General features: G+C 36.0%; 1 long non-coding RNA gene across 3 annotated transcripts in view; it reads left to right on the top strand.

Moving 5' to 3' along the window:
- LOC143677696 (uncharacterized) overlaps nucleotides 1-14365 on the top strand; it is a 56195-nt gene extending 41830 nt beyond the window's left edge. For 2 of the 3 annotated variants that reach the window (XR_013172817.1, XR_013172816.1), the window contains 2 exons: nucleotides 11970-12054; nucleotides 14105-14363. This is a non-coding gene — a long non-coding RNA (uncharacterized LOC143677696). Of the gene's footprint in view, nucleotides 1-11969; nucleotides 12055-14104 lie in introns of all 3 variants that reach the window. The other variant, XR_013172815.1, reaches the window with a different exon arrangement.
- The last annotated feature ends 7576 nt before the right edge of the window (nucleotides 14366-21941 follow it).

Raw genomic sequence — 21941 nt, 5'->3', positions numbered from 1 at the left:
AATACGAACAAGAACATTAACAAACAAGCAGGAAGCAATGACCTAGGCAAAGAAGAAAATTAAAGCATTAGAAACCATTAAATGAGGAGAACCAGATTGGGATATTACTGACAAAAATTTTTTTAAAATGTTCCTAATTATACTCAAAGAGCTAAAGGAAAACATAAACAAAGAACTAAAGAAATCAGGAAAACAATAGATGAACACAAAGAGAATGAGAGAGAGAGAGAGAGAGAGAGAGAGAGAGAGAGAGAGAGAGAGAAATTATGAAAAGTAACAAACAGACCTGAAAAGAATATTTAAGAGAAATTAAAAAATCCCTAGAGAGAGTTCAACAGCATGTTCGAGCTAGGAGAATAAAGTCAGAGAACTTGATGGTAAGACAATTGAAATTATTCAGTGTAAGGAGCAAAAAGATAAAAAAGCTTGAAGAACAGTGAACATCACCTAAGAGAGCTATGGGATATCATCAAGCACACCTGTAAGTACATTGTGGAAGTTCCAGAAGGGAAGAAAGAAAGGGGTAGAGAGAATATTCAAAGAAATAATGGCTGCAAACTTAAAGAGAATTCTGAAAGCCACAGGAGAGAAGCAACATATGACATAAAAAGGAAGCCTCGATAACATTAAGTGGCAATTTCCTATCAGAAACTGTGGAGGCAAGAAGGCAGTGGGATGACATGCTTAAAGCACTGCAAGGAAACAACTAACAACCAAGAATTCTATATCCATAAATACTGTCTTTCAAAATTGAGGGAGAGATTAAGACATTTCCAGATAAATAAAAGCTGAAGGAGTTTATCACCATCTAGATTGGCCCTGCCAGGATGCTAAAGAGACTTCTGCTGTTTGAAAGGTAAGGTCAGAAGGCAATAGATGAAGCCCCATGAAAAAAATAAAGATCTCCAGTGAGGGTAATGACTTGGGTAAATATAAAGGCAACTATCACTGTATTTTTGGTTTGTAAATCCACTTTTTATTCCCTGAAGTATATAAAATGCAAATGCATAAAATGCAATGATATATTAAGAGTTCAATGTATAAACGTGTAATTTGTGCTAAGAACTACCTAAAGGTGGGGGAGGGGAGACAGAGGGGTATAGGAAAATATATTTATGCTACTGAAGTTAAGTTGGTATAAAAGCAAACAAGTTTGTTCTAGATTTAGGATGTTGAATTTAGGCCCTATGGTAGCTACAAAGAAAATATTGAAGAATATGGAAGCACATAGTGACAGAAATTAGAGTACAGGTCGTCAGGGGTGGGGGCCATGGGGAGTAGGGAGTTAATGAGTAATGGGTGTAGGTTTTCTTTCTTGGGAGATGGGAAAATTTTGATAATGGAAGATGGTACTGCAATATCATGAATGTGATTATTCCCATTGAATGGCGTGTTTGGAAGTGGTTGAGATGGTAACATTTATTGTGTATATGTTCTCACAATTAAAAAAGAAGAAAGACAGCTAAAGACAATGACAGTTAAATATAATATATCATCTTGGATGGGAACTAGTGAAGTAGGAGAACAGGCTCAGAGGGATGTTATTTGTACATATGAGAAAAATGAAGTATAGCTTTTATATCAACATAAGCTTTATATCACTGTTAAGTTTTTGAACTTGATAACTGCATTTAACGTGGTTACATAAGTGAATATCCTGGTTCTTAGGAAATGTAACATGACAATATTACATGTTCAAGGAGCATGATATATATAATCTATACTCAAGTGTTCAAAAAAAGAATTGCTAAATAGAGAGATAAAATGACACAGCAAATGTGGCAAAATGTTAATGTTGGCAGATCTGGTATTGGGGGTGTGAGTGGAGGGGTGTGTTCAATTTCTCTGTATGGGTTCTTTTGTTCTCTGTTATTTTATTTATCCTTCAAGCATCCTTTTTTTATTTTAGCAGGTATTGTCAGCTCTTGCTTTTCACAGTTGAAGAAATGGAGGCCCAGAGAGGCTTAGTAAATCTTTTACCCCAAGTGACACAAAATAATATGCACAGGTGGCATTTGAACCTATGGTTGTTTGGCTCCTGAATACTTGCTCTTTGCAGTATTTGCCTTTGGAATCAGAGTGCTGGCTGTAGCAAAAACTTGATGAGCCAGTATTGAGAAACATGTGGTGGTGCTGGTGTTCAGTTTGTAATTAAAGCAAGGATTTTTATTTTATTTATTTATTTATTTTGCATGGGTAGGCACCAGGAATGGAAGCTGGGTCTCTGACATGGCAGGCGAGAACTCTGCCTGCTGAGCCACCGTGGCCCGCCCAAAAGAAGTATTTTAAAGGGTTAAAATGTTCTTCATTAAAGTGAATATATAATTTTACATTATATGCCTCTTAGGACGGCAAACATTGCATACTTCTATGAAAAAGTAAACAAGAAGGAGTTGATATAATTAGCATTTTTATATTACCACTGGGATAAGCATGAAATCATGCTTTGTGTGGAGATGATTTATCTGCAGTGAGCTTGATCATCAAGTATGTTAGAATCTCAGCTTTGAAGATAGGCCATTCAGGAGGAAGAAACTGCAAAGATCATGAGCTGGGTGCAATGAACCCATTTTAGTACCAACCTTTTGGGAGAAGGCAACAGTCAACTATATATTCCTGTTAAATCTAGTATTTTACAGGCTGGTGTCATCCATTAACCAGATGGAAAGAAATAGGAGCAATGGCCATGTTCAGTATGATTGGGAGCACCCTTATGCTCTCGTGTGGTCAGTCCTTGGGAGAAGAAACTTAGATATTGGAGAGGAGGTCAAGGTACAGAATCCAATCTTTCCTAATCTGACCAAAGCTAGGCAAGGAATCAAAGGCTCAAGTAAATGGGTTGACGTTTAGGGGTGGATTCTAAGTGCTGAGCAGGAAACTAAGGCAGAAGCATAGGTACACAAACGAGGGAAATGGCAGTCCCAGGAAAAGGGTGTATATATGACAATAGATATGCATGAGCGCCTAGTACTCAATGCAGGTTTTTCATATAACTGTAAAACTAATTCCAGACTCCCCTGGCTGGTGAATTTGAGTATACTCTGCTTCCCTTGGTTTGGATTAATTTAAGAGTTTAAGACATAGATCCTATAAAGCCATTGGGGCTAGAAAAAATAGAAACTGAATAGGTAGAACAGTAAATAATAACTTTCATTCAAACATTGAAAGATCCTGTGCTGGTTTGAAATGATGGTGGACCCTAGAAAAGCCATTTTTTAATCCTAATCCCATTTTGTAAAGGCAACCACTTCTTCTAATCCTTATTCAGTGTTGTATGTTTGAAACTGTAATCAGATCATCTCCCTGGAGATGTGATTTAATCAAGAGTGGTTGTTAAACTGGATTAGGTGATGACATGTCTCCGCCCATTTGGATGGGTCTTGAGAAGTTTCTGGAGTCCTATAAAAGAAGAAACATTTTGGAGAATGAGAGATTCAGAGAAAGCAGAGAATGCTGCAGCACCATGAAGCAGAAAGTCCACAAGCCAGTGACCTTTAGAGATGAAACAGGAAAATGCCTCCTGGGGAACTTCATGAAACTGGAAGCCAGGACAGAAAGCTGGCAGATGACGCCGTGTTCGCCATGTGCCCTTCCAGCTGAGAGAGAAGCCCTGACTGGGTTTGCCATGTGCCTTCTCACTTGAGTGAGAAACTCTGAACTTCATAGGCCTTCTTGAACCAAGGTATCTTTCCCTGGGTGGATGCTTTTGATTGGACATTTCTATAGACTTGTTTTAATTGGGACATTTTCTCAGCCTTAGAACTGTAAACTAGCAACATATTAAATTCCCCTTTTAAAAAGCCATTCTGTTTCTGCTATATTGCATTCTGGCAGCTAGCAAACTAGAACAGATCCCTTCACATCTTCATTCACTAAACGAATATTTATTAAGGACCCTTCCAGACAGTGAATTTTATTTTTATAAACTTTTAAAAAAGATAGTAAATTACTACAAAATATCACTCACTTAAGCCATGCATGATTACTTTATTTGATGTGCTATTTATTTCTGATCAATCAACAAGTATACAGTCAGTAACTGCCCATTATGTCCTAATCTCTTTACCTGTGCCAACAATCCTATCATTTCAGATAACTTTTTCCATCAATAATCACTTATCTCTCCTATATTTTCAATCTCTCCCTTTAAACTCTCTTCTCTTTTTCAGCATAAGAGGATGTTCAGGTGCATGTGACACCAAACAGTCCTCCCTTGACACTTGTCAAACATTAAAATAGTGCTTAGCATATGGTGGACATGATTTTCAATGTTTTATATACAGTCACTCATTACAACTTTATGCAGAAGATAATATTAGGCCCACATTTTATGGATGGGGAAAATGAGGCACAGAAAGATGAAATGAATTGTTCATTATCACACAGGTAGTAAGAGGTTATGCAGTTATCTAAACCCAAGAGATATGGCTCCATGGTAAACACTCTTACCATAGTCATACCCCTTTTCCGAAGTTTCTTTTTATCTTTACCCTACTCCCCTTCCCTTTTCAGTCACTTTCCCTTAAAGAGTTATACACATTATCAAATACTCTTCCTACCTGTATGGACCTAATTTATGAACCTTCCAAGATTTTCTTGGCCCCTCTGCCTCTTAGGGCCTTGGCTGTTTGCTCAGTGGAGAGCCTCTATAGCTACTACTGTACCATTGCCTCCTGGGTTTCTTAGATTCCTTCTGAAAGAAGGCTGTGCCATGAGGCAGTCTGGATTTTCCCTGCCCAAGAAGAAGTTATAACTCTTCCATTGCCAAGGTCTGAGCTTACTGAACAAAGTCTCTGATTCCTTCTACTACACTGGACCCAGATGCAGAGCTACATGATAGTGGCAGCCTTGAAAGACAGGGGGAGTTAAAGCTCCTTGAGGTGAACTTTGACCAATGAGATATAGGAAATGTAGTGTGGGTCAGGTGGAGATGCAACGTATAAATTCCAGTTCCCATATAGCCTGTCCAGACACCAAGCAGCTGGCTGTATTTTCTAATTAAGCTGAAGACTCTTCATAATGCATTTCTTAGTAATTGTTTTCCTTCTGGCTTGCTTCACCTCCCTTTTTCCTTCACTCTTGCTGCTTTTGGATTGTACCTCCCAATAATGCATTTGCCTCAGGTTCTGTTTTCTAAGGAATGTTAATACACAAAGTTTTCTTTCATTCATTTTTCAATCCATTGTAACATGCTTATATCCACTACTTCTCCACCAAAACTGTTTTTTTCTGAGATTACCAGGTATCTTTTCATTGCAAAAGTGAATGAACTTTTTTTCAATCATTATTTTTCTTTACCTCTCCAATTCATGGAACATTCTCAACCATATCTTCCCAGTTTTTCAGAACAATATGCTCTCCTGCTTTTTTCCCACCTGAATGGTCTTGCCTTTTATATCATTCATGGGTTCTGTTTCCTTAACCATCCTTTAAATGTTGTTGTTGCTCAGGATTCTTCTTTTGTCTTTTTTTTCTCTCTTTATTAGTTATTTCGTCTTTTCTTCTGGCTTCAATTAACTGTAATTTGGTAGAGTCCAAATCCATTTGTTTAGCATAGACCTTTCTCCTGAACACATAGAAACAGAGGAACTGGATTTCTGTCCCCATCTTAATATCTTAAAAACACGAGGCTCAGCAGGCAGAGTGCTTGCCTGCCATGCTAGAGACCTGAGTTTGATTCCCGGTGCCTGCCCATGTGAAAACAACAGCAACAACAAATACATGGCGCTTGTCATGCACCAAACCAAATGTGTGTCTGCAAATCTACATCTGTGTTTGTTCTAATTTGCTAGCTGCCAGAATGCAATATACCAGAAATGGAATGGCTCTTTAAAAAGGGAATTTAATAAGTTGCTAATTTACAGTTCTAAGGCCAAGAAAATGTCCCAATTAAAACAAATCTATAGAAATGTCCAATCAAAGACATCTAGGGAAAAATACCTTGGTTTAGGAAGGTTGATGAAGTTCAGGGTTTCTCTCTCAAATGAGAAGGTACATGGTGAACACAGTCAGGGTTTCCCTCTTGGCTGTAAGGGCACATGGTGAACACGTCATCATCTGCTAGCTTTCTCTCCTGGCTTCCTGTTTCATGAAGCTCCCCGGGAGGCATTTTCCTGTTTCATCTCCAAAAGTCACTGGCTGGTGGACTCTACTTCTAGTGGCTATGTCATTCTTCTCTGCATCTCCTGCTTTCTCCCAAATGTTTCTTCTTTTATAGGATACCAGTAAACTAATCAAGACCCACCTGAGTGGGTGGAGACATGTCTCCACCTAATCCAGTTTATCAACCATTCCTGATTGAGTCACATTTCCAGGGAGATGATCTAATTACAGATTCAAACATACGGTACTGAATAGGAATTAGAAGAAATGGCTGCCTTTACAAAATGGGATTAGAATTAAAACATGGCTTTTCTAGGGTACGTGCATCCTTTCAAACCAGCACAGTGTTGGATCTCTCTCTCTTTTTGATTTTGTCTCAAAATCTAGTTTCCACCCTTTATCACCCTGTTTTTGGCTCTGGGATATGGATCTATATGGACTATCATCACATGTGCTTCCTTGCCTACCAGCTTGTTGAGTTCAGCCATTTGGCAAATACCAGATTAAAGACAAGAAAGAGACTAAGGTCTACTTACTGCTTTAGTTCTTTCCCTAAGGGGTCACCATGAGCTGGTATAATTCCTTGATACAAGGTCATAGCTCTTGTCAGACAGCTTTTCTTCATAATGAGTTTTTCTACCTTATCTATTAAATACGTTACTCCCTCTAGGCTTAAGTGTAAGGTCGTAGGCAGGTTTAGTTTCTTCTGCTGTGATACTTTGACTCTTTATTTTAAATCAATGTGCTATAAGTTCTAACAGATTGGCTTGTAATTGTAACCTGCTTTCTCTCTCTCTGCCATGAGACTTCCTGTAGGAAGTAACCTCATTTTATTCATTATTCTATCCAGAATGCCTGTCTTGGTTCCTTAAAAAGATAGTATTGTCTCAATGAAATTTTATTGATTAACTATGTGTTCAAATCTATGACAAATAATAAGGGTATGCAGAAGAATAAGATTTTGCCCTGTCCTTGAAGAACTGATGGTTTATTTTGGTGCTAAGACTAACATGTGTGAAACAGTTAGCTATTATGAATTAATAAGCCACTTACACTTCAAGAATATGACTTCTCAGGGATATACAGCCTTCTACATTATCGTGGGTCAGTAGGATTTTATAAACTAAGAGAAAAGAACTAGCTCTTGGACACTTAACCTCCAAATTAGCTTGCAGAGAAACCATATATAACCAAACCTCAAAGCACAGATCCCAAAAAAGTAACAAAAACAGAAGCAAAATGCAAACAAACAAAACAAAACAAATATAATCTACCACTTCTCTTCCAAGTGCCTGCATGGTTACTTAAAAATAAGTGAAATCAACAGTCTTTGATATTCGTTCTAAGCAAAGAGATGTGTCCAGTAGATATTCAAGTAGCTTGACCTAAGTTTATGGTTTTAAAACATTATGGAAACTGGGAGTATGAGGTTTTATGTGCATGTATATGTGTGTGTAGGGATGGGAAGAGAGCTGCAGGCTCCATTCCAGAGCTATCAGGATTAAAGGAAGAAATCCTATCAAAGCAAATACCTTTTGTATTTTAATGTGTTGCAAATTATCTTTCCATTTAAAAGTCAATTAACATTAGCCCTGTGGTATAGCTTTGGTACATATTGTATTCTACAAAGTATCAAAGAATTTTTCTTGTGATATAGTTGGAGAGCCTTGATTTGAGGAAACAATGACTCCCGCACAAAAGTGTCCTTGATGCATTCATTAGAATAAGTGAGTATGTCAGTGTTTTAGTTTGTTAGTGCTGCCAGAAATGCAACATAGCAGAAATAGCTTGGCTTTTATAAAGGGAATTTATTTTATTTTCACCTGTGGCTAGAAGTATTTTTATTTCTTCCTTTCCATTTTTTTGCCTCGTATCATTGGCTAGGACTAACAATGCAATAATGAACAGTAGTGGTAAGAGTGGACATCCTTTCCTTAACTTGATCTTTTTTTAACTTTTTTTTTTGTGAGAATAACATATATACAAAAAAAAAAAACCCATTGAATTTGAAAGCACACCACAACAAGTAGTTATAGAACAGATTTCAGAGTTTGGTATTAGGTTACAGTTCCACAATTTTAGATTTTTCCTTCTGGCTGTTCCAAGACACTGGAGACTAAAGAAATATCCATGTAATGATTCAGGAGTCATACTCATTTGTTAAATCCTATTTTCTCTTTTAAAACTCCCCCTTCTCCTTCGATCATTTAAAATTATTTATTTTTATTGATATGTGTCATATATTCACATACCATGCGGTTATCCAAAGTGCACACTCAGTGGTTCACATCACCATATAGCTGTGCAGCAGCATCAGAATCAACCTTTTCTTTTCCCCTTTGTGAAAAACAACACATATACAAAACAATAAATTTCAAAGCACATCACAACAATCAGTCACAGAACTGACTGCAGAATTTGTATGGGTTGCATTTCCACAATTTTAGGTTTTTATTTCTAGTTGCTCTATGTTAGCAAGAAGGCCCCTTGCAGCAGGGGGGCCCCTCACCACTCCTTGCACATTTAAACTACCTCCTCTTTAAAAATTCCCCAAATTCCTCTGAGCAGTCAGAACTACACATAAACAGGATGCTTGCCCTAAGAATGGGTAAAACTGTACATAGGCAAGATAAGACAAACTCCTTTAAAGAAACCCTTCCTCTAATCACTCATCCACTTCTGTAAGCCCAGTTTCGCACCCTTCCCAATTTAAACCAGCCAATCTTTTACCTTGTCTTTACTGTGTCATCCTGTCTATAAAACTGGTGTTAATATTTTGTTCAGGTCTAAGACTTTCAGAGGCTACTCGACTGAGCCCTATGGCCATGGATGAATAAGAGCCTACTTCCTGAGACTTTGGAGCCCCGGCCCTGGTTCATTAAGTTTCCATGTAATGTTTCTGGAGGCTTGCAGCCTTGTCCCTGGTTTTGCACAGGGACTAAAAGAAATATCAATGTAATGATTCAGCAATCATACTCATTTGTTCAACCCTACCTTCTTTGTATAACTTATAAAGCAAATGTATTAAGTTAGAAGTTTACAATTCAAAGGCCATAAAAATGTCCATACTAAGGCATCCAGAAAAAGATACCTTGACTCAAGAAAGGCCAATCTGGGAAGGCATGTGGCTGGCATCTGCTGGTCCTTTGGCTTCTGGTTTCAAACAGCTTCCCTGATAGTGTTTTCTTTCTGTATCTCTAATTGTCTCTATGTTGGCTCTGAGCTTTTTCCACAATGATTCTCTTAAAGGACTCCAGTAAGTGGATTAAGACCCACCTTGGATGGAGATACATATCCATGGAAACTACCTAATCAAAAGAGCCCACCTCTTTCTATTTTACTTATACAATTCTGTGCCTCTAAACCTACCAGGGTTTCCTACTTGGCATCACTGTTTGTGGTAGCTCACCAGTGAGGTAAATGATGTAAACACTGTAAATCAATGAGGTGGCATTCATTTTATTAATTTTTGGTGCAGCATAGAATACACTGTGAGCAAATGTCAATGAAAGGGAAAGAATGTTTTTTCATACATTGCTATTAATATTTCTGAACTGTCATTCATATTTTTGTCTGCCATAGACTTTTAATAATTTTTCCAGCCACATATTCTTCAAACCTGACTCTGGTTCACTGGAATGCTTTATTCATATCTGTACACACTCCCTGAGTTCTGACTATATCAGCAGTACAAATATATAACCTCATACATGGGATGCTCGAACAAACATACTTTTCAAAAGACTCAAGTCTATTTTTATGATCATGTGACATAATGACTGGTTGATACAGGCCAGTCATTCTCACCTTGTGGACTTTATGATCAACCCAGGATTAAAGACAAGAATTTGTATGGGGTAATTACTAGCACTTGGGGCATAGCAAATCAGTATGAGGTGTGAACATAATTTTACAATGATTTTAAACTTGAGTAATTTAAAGAGTGAGATCTATAATTAAGTGGTTCACCCAGCAAGCTAATCTAGTTTATACAACAGAAAAGACTTTTAGGATTTAGACAGGAATATATTTTGCAGAGCATTTTTGGTAGAAGTTATCAATTTATTTACTGAATAAGCACATTGGGTCCTGCTATGTACCAGTCCTAATTCTAGTTGCTGAAAAGACAATAATGAAAAAGGAAGATTTAATTTCTTTATCTGTAACACTGACATACTAGTTGAAGGTGCAAAAAAAAGAAACAAATAATATGCGGATTCTCTGCTAGGAAATGGTATGGCATAATTAGGGAAAAATATATGGTAAAATAACATAGAAGGTGGGGATGCAGAAGAATATAATAAGGTATATACAGACACTTTTGAGCAATGGAGAACACAAAAACTGTGTGGGAATTTTGAAGATGATATTGGGAATTTAGTGTAAGGAAGACCAAATCCTTATTGGAAATACCTAGAGTTTATAGACTTATAGTGCTTGGTCATTTGTGAAAGAAGTATCACAAATGAAAGTGTGTTTTCCTGGTTGATGGGATGAGTCTAGGACTGCTGAAAGGTCATTTGTGGTTTGAGTTGGGCATCTTAGGACACTTGGTGTGGGACAACCAGTTGATGCTGTGAGTCTTTGAAGTAAGGAGGAATTGAGGAACAGGTACAAAGGAAACATTTCATTTGGTTTGAGTTAGAAGGGATGATTATATGAGCTCTACTGTGGGGCCCAATGTGGAGCCTTTCTGGGTCCATCAAAGTTTATGAAATGGTCTAGTTGGTGGATGGTAGATCAACACCAAAGATCTAACTTATTTCATTGGAAATGAAAATATGGAGGCCTGCTCTTATTTCATTTATTTGAGGAGCAAACCATTTTAAAAATTGTCCATCTGTGCTTTTTATTTAGATTTCTGAGTTTATTTTGTTTTTATTTTTTCCAAAGTTGTTTTACCTTCTAGTGCTTTACCTCAGACTAGTCATGATTGATATTAACTTTGTCAAATATCCTACCACACATTGCTAACTTGGCATAGAGGATGGCATTGACAATGGGAACAGTATGGTTGTGGGATTGGTCAAGATGAAACCTAAGACCTAGAATTACCATAGACATTTTTCTTTTAACTGCAGCTATTTCCTGTAGGCATCATCAGTATTTGTTCTTCTTTTGCCCATGTTGACTTGAAAAATTGGCTCAGAAAGATTTACACTACCAAGCCCTGGGTATCTGTCCTCTTTGAGGTTATTCTCCAGCTGAATCCTTAGAGCATATCTTTTACCTTTTCTGCTTGCACAACTTACTATACACAGTTGCTTAGATGTCTTGTTAGCATCTATTTTCTGCACATATCCATCTTGATAGAATTGTGTTCTAATAAGTGGTACTTCAATCCTAGTAGAATGGCTACATTCCAGGACCACCTTGTTGGTGATTGTCTTGCCATTTCTTGTGAAGAATGTGACAGCTTTCCTTCAAATACATTGCAGATTTTAATAGCACCAAGATTTGTGTAATAGCTTGCCAACTGTAGTGCATGATTTTGGCATGTGTATGGAATATGCATGCATGTGTGTGGGGGGGTGGGTGTGAGAGAGTGTGCACACATGTGCTTTACAGGCAAACTCTGTAATACCTTTCATAAGATGTAAAAATTTTTTTTAAATATACTCAATGTATTTGATGACTAATAACACACTTTCTCATAATTGCTGATCCATATTTCACTTTCAAGATTAGACATGCTATTTCCTTTTTTCCTTCTGGCTATAGAAAAAGGCTCTTTCAGGTAAGACAGTATTTAACCATACAGTTGTACATCATCAAGCCAGAATCATTGTTCTAAAGGAATTGAACCTTCTGTTACTTTAGTAGCCCCTAAGTGCTGACTGTTAACTCGTTTTTCTTTTCATCTGAAGTGACTGTGATACAGCAAATTCATGTAAGTGGAATTATATGGGATGGTAAGCCATTGGACAGCTGACCCCGGAAAAATTAATGCAAGTAAGTGGTGGTTGACACTACAGTTAGATCTGTGCCAGAGGTGTGATTAGGAACATGGACATTAGTCTGTTTCTATTTTGTAATATTCCATATATAGAAATTGTTTTAAAAGATTATTTGTGAGATTTAGTATTGTTAGTTATTTGTTTATATTTTTGAAAAATATAGCTTCAGTACTTTTTTTTTATTAATTAAAAAAATTAGCTTCAGTACTTTTGAGAAGGAATTTACATCTCAGGAAGTGTGCATATGTGGGTGTGTGTGTGTGTTTAATACATCATTATTCCAAGGAAGCTTAATCTTGAGGAAGTATATGACTACTTCAACATTTACTTCTGCTTAGTTTTTGAATATCTGATTTATTTTTTCCAAGACAAAACATTTACCTGTTAATGATGTTATTCCTATGAAAGAAAGTGAGTTTGTACTTTCTAACCCTTTGCCTCTTCCACGTCATACTTTTGTCTAAACTCCCTTTGACCATATTTACCAACTCTCACATTGTATAAATATGCTGCTCACCTCTTTCTCTCAGCCTTTTATATTTATCTTTGCTCCACTTATGATATAATTACCACAGTCTCCTTCTCCAACTGTCTTTATGTCTTTGTAATTTATAATACTAGTGTGGGTTCTGACACACTGGAACACATGAATAAAGTCTATGAATTTAGGCAAACAATTGGTCAATTAAATAAAATATCCATCTAGTTTGTTTATTATTTCTATTTAGTTGATGAGTTAATTGATAATTTGGCCATATCTTCTATTGTCTTGTATATATTTGCATTTGATAGTTCACTCATTCAAGCCATTCAACCTGTCCACACCCATGTATCAAGAAACCAAAGCTAAGTATGACATGGCCTTGCTATTGAAGAACATAAATTCAAATGGAATAGTAATTTGCTAGATAAGCTCTTATAGACTAATAATAGTAGTAATAATAGTTACTATTTCTTCACCATTATTTATGTGCCCATCTTTATACTGTTTTATATGTACAATCTCATTTAATATCTATAGCAAACTTATAAAACATGAATTACTTGTCCTTATTTTAAGATCAGGGGCCTGAGGTCCAGAGAAATTAAGTAACCTATGCTAAATCACAAATCTAATGAGTGGTAAACCGGGTGTTGAAATTAGGCAGCCTCACTCGTAACCACTATATCCACATGCTGTAGAAGGATAGGCTAGTATGGCGTGTGTGTAATTCTCTGCAGGAATATCTGGCCATTTAGAGTTAACCTACTGTTTTTGCCTGATAAAAGAGAAATAGTCCCTTAGGGTACTGAATTCCAAGTATAAATAAGGAAATTTCAGATTAAATATATTCTAAATGACATTTTTAATATACAGATAGTTCATCAATAACATACAATCTTCTAATTCTGCTCTTAATTTCTACTTTGACTAAATTTTTGGATATGTAAAACTTATTTTCAGTATGAAACTCAAATATTTAATCCTGACATACAGAGAAACAAGGCAGGATAAAATAGTATTCTTTTTCTTTTTCATTTTTCCTTATAATTTAATTTTCAGGGATATAACATGGAATAAAGAAATTTTATAAATATATCTGTAATGCTAGAGATTTCATATCCACAGTTTTTGTTTTCCTTTAGGAATTTTAGCTATAGGGTATTGTAATATTCAATAGACATTTATCTTTGCTTATTAACAATATATACGTGTATTCATGAATATATACATATAATGTGAAGCATTATTAAATGATAATGTGCCACATTTTAGATTTCTGCTTCTCTTAAAGATGTAAATGATTTTGTTTATTTTTAATATCTTTTATTGTGCAATATATGCAAAAAAGTGATAAATTTCAAAGTACGGTTTAACAAGTAGTAATAGAGCAAATTTTAAATTATGATATGGGTTAAAGTCCCACAACATCAGGTGTTTCCTTCTAACTGTTCTAATACACTAGAGACTAACAAGAAATATCATTATGGTGCTATTGTCACAGTAGTCACAATAATTTGTTAAAACTCATAATAATTTGTTAAAATTTGTTTCTTCTTTACAGATCTTCCTTCTCATTTGATCCTTCTCCCCATTGTCAGAGGTATTTGGAGAATGACCATTCTAACTTCGTGTTGAAAAGGGGTGTCGACAGTAAGGGAATGCAACTGGTTGATATTGGAGATGCTGCCTCTGGGTTTCAGAGCCCATCTGGCATAGGAACAATCTGGAAGTTTTAAGTTTCTGAAAAATAAACTTACTGAGTGAAAGTTTTATAGAATCTCAGAGCCCTAGTTATTCTTTAGGGATTTCAGGAATACTGTTGGTAGGGGCTTGGCATACTATGGCAATTTGCAGTAACTGGCTGAAGCTTACATGTGAGTAACCTCCAGAATAGCCTCTGGAAGCTATTTGAACTCTCTTAACCTTATTTTACCTTATTTTGTTACAATTTTTTCCCCTTTTGGTCAGGAAGGCATTGTTGATCCCCAGTGCCAGGACCAGGTTCATCCCTGGGAATCATGTCCCACATTGCCAGGGAGACTTACACCCCTGGAAGTCATGTCCCACATATGGGGGAGGGTAATGAGTTTACTTGCTGAGTTGGGCTTAGAGATAGGCCCACATCTGAGTAACAAAATAGATTTTCTGGAATTAACTCTTAGTCATAATTATGGGTAGGCTTAGCTTTCCCAGTACAGAAATGAGTTTCATAAGAACAAGTCTCAAGATCAAGGGCTTGGCCTATTAACTTGGGAGTCCCTAATGTTTGAGAGCATATCAGGAATTTTCCAGGTGAGGAAGTTTAATAATTCCATATTTTTTTCTCCAGTTTGCTAGTACTTTTTAGTTATCTACCCAACATACTCTGGGATGTATCAAGGTATTACATTAAGCTATATAAAATTATAATATTGCATTCCCAGTTCTGGGCTCCATGTATTTATGTTGTTTAAATGAACTGACCAGATGGTTAAGTTACATTAGGTGCTACATTAAATTTAAATTCTGGAGAAAATAAACATCTCTTCCTTTGGTCACATATAGTAGGTGGAGTTTTTAAATACAGACAATATCATCTTTTACCTCGTGTTCTGATTTAGTCCCAACCAAATCAGCTTCGTTTTTATTTCTAACTGAAGTCTGATCTCTTTTTCAGCTTCTTTGCTGTATGAAGTAATGCTGACTTTCAGAGCTGTGGAACTCTTATCTTGGAGTCTTAGGTGTCACGCAAGTACCCAAAGTTCCAAAGAAATACAAGGTTATATACATAGAGCACAGCATCTCAGAATTTAGAAATAGGACTTCAAGCTCAGGAATAATTGTGACTGCTGTACGAGCTTACAATCTAGGCCCTAATTTAAGGATTTTCTAAAGGAGACTATACAATATTATTCCTTTTGTTTCTGCTCTTTTTGCTTAACATAAAGTCCTCAAGGTGCATTCACATCATTGCATACCTCACAACTTCATTCCTTTCTGTGGCTGCACAATATTCCATCGTTTATATATACACCAAGTTCACCCTTATGCTTCTCATTCAATGTATCCTTTGGCCACCTCCATCCATTGTGTATCAAGATTAATGCTACCATAAACGTTAGTGTGCAAATGTCTATTTAAGTCCCTGCTTTCAGTTCTGAGTATATTCTCAGTAAAGTGATTGCCTAATTGTATGGTGACCCATAAGCGTCTTATGGGTTCCACTATATTATCCTTCAGAGGGGCTGTGCCGTTCTGTTACCCTTCCGACATTGAATAGGTATACCTCTCTCTCTTCATTTTCTCCAGCACTTGAATCTTCGTTTATTTTTTTATTTTAAATCTGCAGATTTTGTTGAGATATAGTCACATAATATATGTTCAGTTCAAAATAAGCAATGTCTCACAGTATCCTCACTTAATTGTATAAATCACTCTCAAGTTTAGATAATTTTCATTACTCTAAACAGAAAAGTAACAGGTAGACACACTCACACCAAAGAGAAAACCCCAAACACCCCATAACATCCCCTCTGATTATTTACCTATAGTATTATTGTGTTATTAGTGAAATACTCCTATTAAATATAGTCCATAATATGCAATAGGTAGTTTTTTCCATATACCACCCTATTATTAACTTCTGGTCAAATGTCATACCTTTGAAGTAGTTCATGCAAGAACTTATACTTGTAATGCTAATCAGTGAGATAAATGACTTTAAACAACCCCTTTCAATTATATTCACCCTCAATATGGCAGTATTACTTATTATCCCACTAATGTATTACCAACACCTCTATCCATTCCCACACATTTAAATTTGACCTCGTTAACAAGTCTGTACATAATAGGTAACGACTTCCCCTTCTCTAGCTTCTGTCTATCTCTTTTTCCCTATTTTCTTTATAAGCATGTTTGATTTGATAGCAACTTGAAGAGATTTGATAATGGATGATGGTATTGCTAGCATAACATTGTGAATATAGTGAATATCACTGAGTTGCATACTCAAATGTGGTCAAAAGGGAAATTTTAAGATGTATATATATTAGAATAAAAATTTTTAAAACCACATAGGACCGTACAATAAAAGCAGTGAACCCTAATGTAAATTGTGAACTATAGTTAATAGTGTAAATATAATAATATCATTTCTGCAGTTATAACAAAGGTACCACACTAATGCAAGTATTAATAATAGGTAAAACTATGTGGGTGTGGGTGGGGGTAGAGTATGGGAACCATGTATTTTCTGCATAATTTTTCTATAAGCCTATAATTTGTATAATAATTTTTTAAAAGACAAATGAGAAAACATTTCTATTATATCTCCTTATTTCTGTTTGAAATATTATTTTTCTGTAGAATAACTGTTGTTCAAAACTGAAAAACTGATTGGATAACCTTTTACATTTTCCTCCCTTTACATGAAAATAATTTCTTACATAATTTGGTCTCCTTTAAGTTTCTATACCAGCTGACCAAGTTCATGATGGGTTAGATATGTCAGATAAAATAGAGGACTACAGCCTCTATTCTATATAGTTTCAATTTTTTCTTCTACTCTGGAATTTACAATTATATAGATAAAATGATTTAAATAGTAACTGTCAGCATAGTGATTGTTTGGGTAGGCGAATGTGTGTGTGGCCACTTAAAATATGTGAAGTTCACATGAGGTTACAGGTCAAAGTAAAATCAATAATAAACTTAACACAGAGCCAAGGAGTGCTATTTTTCTTAGACTCTGAGTCAGGAGGCTTTTGATTTTGAACATTAGGTGACTTTACTTGCCTTTCGAACCTGTTCTATGGGACTCTGACACTAATATTTTGTATGTTAAAAGTTCATTGATGCTTTTTCTATATACTTTTTAGTGTCAAGGCTGAGTCCATCAATGAAGAAAAAGTCTTTTTTAACTTAATCATGTCATAGTTTACTGTGCCTGCTGTCTTCTTTGAAAGTATTAGTTCATCAAAAAGATATTAAAAACCTAACTTTGATAATGCAAATAAAATAAAATCTAACCACAATTTTTATTTTAAAAGACTCAGTCAATATCATGTTGATACTGCCAACTGAGTAAATTATTAGATTTAGAACAAAGATATACTAGGCATGGTCTGTTAACATGATGCATACTGACGGACATTAGTCTTATATGCACATCAAATCTTATGCAAAGTGGGTGTGGTAGTTAGGTTCAGGTGTCAACTTGGCCAGGTGAAAGTGCCTAGTTCTATTGCTGTGGACATGAGCCAATGGCATGTGAACCTCGTCTGTCGCTGATAACATCTGCAGTTGGCTAGGAGGTGTGCCTGCTGCAGTGAATGGTGTTTGATTTAATTGGCTGGATGCTTAAATGAGAGAACTCAACGTAGCACAGCCCTAGCAGCCCAGCTTACATCATCTCAGCACTTGTAGCTCAGCCCAGGACTTTTTCAATAAAATTCCCTTTTATTGAAAGCCTATCTGTCTCTGGTGTGTTGCATTCTGGCAGTTAGCAAATTAGAACAGCATACATACAGTATGCAGTACTATAATGATAGAGAAAAATATTATCTTTCTACACCTGAGCTTTTATATTTCTGAAATATCTAAATTTCTAAATATCTCACAGTAGATTTTTAATAAAGACTTAAAAGGAAATATATGCAAGAAACATTAGCTTTCTAATAATAATGATTTCACACTGTTTTAGTCTGCCAAAACTGTGAGAAGGCAACACACCAGAGATGGATTAGCTTTTAATAAAAGGGATTTATTTAGCTAAAAATGTATAATTCTTCAGAGAAAGGCAGCCAACTTTCAACTGAGGTTCTTTCTTAAATGGGAAGGCATGGGGTGATCTCTGCTGGCCTTCTCTCCAGGCCTCTGGGTTCCAGCAACTTTCCCAGGGATGATTCCTTTCTGCCTGTGCAAAGGCCTAACCTGAGCTGCAGGTGCTGAGATGATGTATGCTGAGCTGCTTTGACTCTGTTAGCTTGAGTTCTCTCATTTAAGCACCAGCCAATTAAATCAAATATCATTCATTGCAGCAGGCACACCTCCTAGCTGACTGCAGATGTAATCAGCAACTGTTGACATTCACATGCCATTGTCCACAGCAATTCAACTAGGTATCTTCACCTGGCCAAATTGATTCCTGAATCTAACCGCCACATATGCCATAGGTTTCAAAACATTTTTGCTACCTTATCTAATGGAAGGAAAGGAGGATCAGTTAATGAGAAATTGAGAACTACAACTTACTCTCAGTTCTACTAGTAAATAGACTAAACTTGAGTCTCTTACGTTTTCTGGGCATCCATTTTCTCATTTATAAAGTGGAAGAATTTGGCAAGGTAATTTCTCAGTTTTTCTTGTAGCAACTATTATACATTTAAAAATTATTCCTGGGGGTGCAAGAGCAGTTCAGTGGTAGAATTCTCACCTGCCATGTGGGAGAACTGGGTTTGATTCCCAGCCCGTGCACGTCCCCAAAACAAATAAGCTCATAAACAAAAAACAAACAAACAAACAAAAATTCAACAAATGGTGCTACAATAATGGGATACTCACATGGAAAAAGAATAAAATCTGACCCCTGCCACACAGCATACAAAAAAATAGAATTCTTAATGTAACTGTGCAATAGACCAGACAGATATCTTCTCCTATTTTTGAATATAAGAAACTTGAGGTTTAGAGAAGAGGTGACATAGTTAGGAAATGTTGGAGCCAGGTCCAAAATACTAGAAATATGACTTGGTGTGCTTTACTGTTATAGAAGATCTCTCATAAGATACGTGGGTAATGTTGGTCAACTCAAAGGGAGGCATTTGTATACCTAATAGAATTTGCCTAACATGCTAAGAAAAATTGAATCATCTAATTCAATTAGTTCAAAATTAAATTGTTTAATATGCTAAGAAAAATTGAAAAGGTATTGGTTTACTAACAAGATTTGTTAGTTGTCCTTAGAATGAATAAGAGGTGATTATATGTGGAAAAGATTATGGACTTTATCTTGGGTAACCAATCATATTGAAGCAATGATAAATAAAGCAATATGATGAGACAGTGAGAGCTAAAGTTGAAAATTTACCGTTTGTTCCTGAAGCAGTGTTAATCTAATTTCTTTCACCGTACCAAACAAAATAAGAGTACTAAATGCCTCTAGAAGCGTTGACATTCTCTTTTTTCCAATATAGAAACATCCAGCACCTCTGAAGGCAGAGATCTTGATTTTTGTTTCTCCTCTCTGAGGAGAGTTATTTTGATCCTATCCTTAATTGAAAAAAAAAAAAAAGATTCTACTTATGTCTAATTTCTCACAATCTCTCTCATATCAGTACTTCACATTATAATATGAGCCTTATGAGAGCAAAGATTTTTGGCTGTTTTGTTCATTTATATATACCCGCTATCTAAAGAGTTAAGTGCTTCGTAAATATTTGTTAAATATATACATGAAGAAAATAGTCTCCACATCAGTTTTTTATTAAAAAAAAGAAGAAGAAATCAACCAGTGTCTTTTACAACCTAGGGATGTTGCATTTATGTTTGTGATTAGAAGTTATTTAAATCTCCAGGACTTCTTTTTTTTTCTGTGTTTTTACTGAGAGCTATTTTCCTCCCTAGAAATGGATGAACAATATTTGAAGCTTTGACTCTTTTTGTTATTTCATATATGATTTGGAAAGCTGAATATTTAAAATAAAAAAGAAATAGCCTTTACTTTATGTAACTACAATGTTGTTCCCTAGGAAGTTTGTTTTTCTTCTTCCTTCATTGTTTGTATTCCTTTCCCACTGTTATAATGTTTGCAGATAAGACAAATGTAGAAATTAAATTTTTTTCTTTTCCCAACTTCTCACCTTTACTGATGATTTTTTTTCCCTTTTCCCTGGCCCCAACTCCCACTTGTGCTTCCTTTTTTCTGATTGTGTGCTTTCCCAAGGTTCATTGTAGGCTCCATGCAATCAAAATGCATTTGATGTGAATGATGAAAAATATAACTAAGGGGTTTAGGGAGGGTCAGGTATCTGGGGGTCTGAACCCAGGTCACCTTCTTTACACTATAGTCTGTGTTTCTGGATTTACACAGGTGAAATGTTGACCTGGAAGTACAGTGTATGGAACAAACTACTACAGCTTTAAGCTGTGGAGGTTATCAAAAAAGAGCAGAAACAAAGGCAAGCAGATGGCTAAAGATGAAGGTCACATCAGATTGAGAAGTTTGTCAAAATGTGATGACATAGGTAATCTGTAAACTGTTATTGCGCCTAGCTGGAGGTGCTGAAAAACATTTTGAAATTACAAAAAACACTGGAGTTGCTAGCACAGAGGCAGGAATGATAGCCTGGAGTGGTTCTGGTCTATGGATGAATGCCAGATGTGGAAAGCGACATATCTGGAATTAATGATATTAAACATGCTTTTCTTTTATGCTCAATAATAACTCTATTATGATTGATACAAACCGCAGACACTTTATCTAGTACAAATGGAATCGTCTGTCATTGACTATATTAAATCATCAATTTCTGCATGATGAGGATCGTTTAGGGTAACTAATCATCTGTCTCGTTCTGAAGTCTTTAAGGCTGATCAGATAACGTTTTGAATACTGCCTGAGCAACCATGACAATCTAACCCTTCCATGTAAGGATTGAGAGGGGCCCATTATGCCGTCAAAGCCTGTGGAAATATCACAGCTCTTTCTCTACATAATACCCTGCTGTAAATAAATCACTCTCCACCGCAAACTTTATTGATCACAAGCACTTCCATGCTTGTGTCTAGTGAAGTCTCTACAGAATAAAATGCTGCTTTATATTTTGTCTTGTCAAAATATTAAACGGCTCTGTCAACCAGAGTCAGGCTAGCAGTGATGGTGTAATTCTGCTGTAGCCCTTCTCATTCCCTCCTTCTATCTCAGCTGCCAACCTTACAAAGCAGGATTTTTTTTTTTAATAAACTTTCCAATTATAGTCTCATAAGATTATGAAGCCTTAAGATAAAGTGTCCTAATTTAGAGTGGTGGAGACTGAACTACTCGGAAAGCAACTGTTAGATAAAACAGCATTTCTCACAAGGAAAAAGATAACCTGGTTTATTTATATACACAACTTTAATGGGCAGTGGGAATTAGGCTAAAATAATTTCTTTTATTTTGCTTTGCAAAAGGGAGAGAGAGGTAGAATCTAAATTCATTTGGACGAAAGTGTTCATTATTCATGCTTATAAAATTATGTGTTATGATCTAAACCAGCTTAGGGGCGAGGACTGGGTTAAAACTGAAGCCCACCATTAATTCAGCACGTGTTTTCCAAACACAGGTTTTCTAACCACAAAGTGGTATCGAGTACAGTAATATGTTTGGGGCAATACCCAGAAACAAGAAGTAGGTTAAAAGTGTCATTTACTGCCTG

Source organism: Tamandua tetradactyla, chromosome 3 (genome assembly GCF_023851605.1).
Source record: "Tamandua tetradactyla isolate mTamTet1 chromosome 3, mTamTet1.pri, whole genome shotgun sequence".
Lineage (NCBI taxonomy): Eukaryota > Metazoa > Chordata > Mammalia > Pilosa > Myrmecophagidae > Tamandua > Tamandua tetradactyla.
The sequence above is the reverse complement of the archived record's forward strand: the minus strand, read 5'-3'. Positions and strand labels throughout refer to the sequence as shown.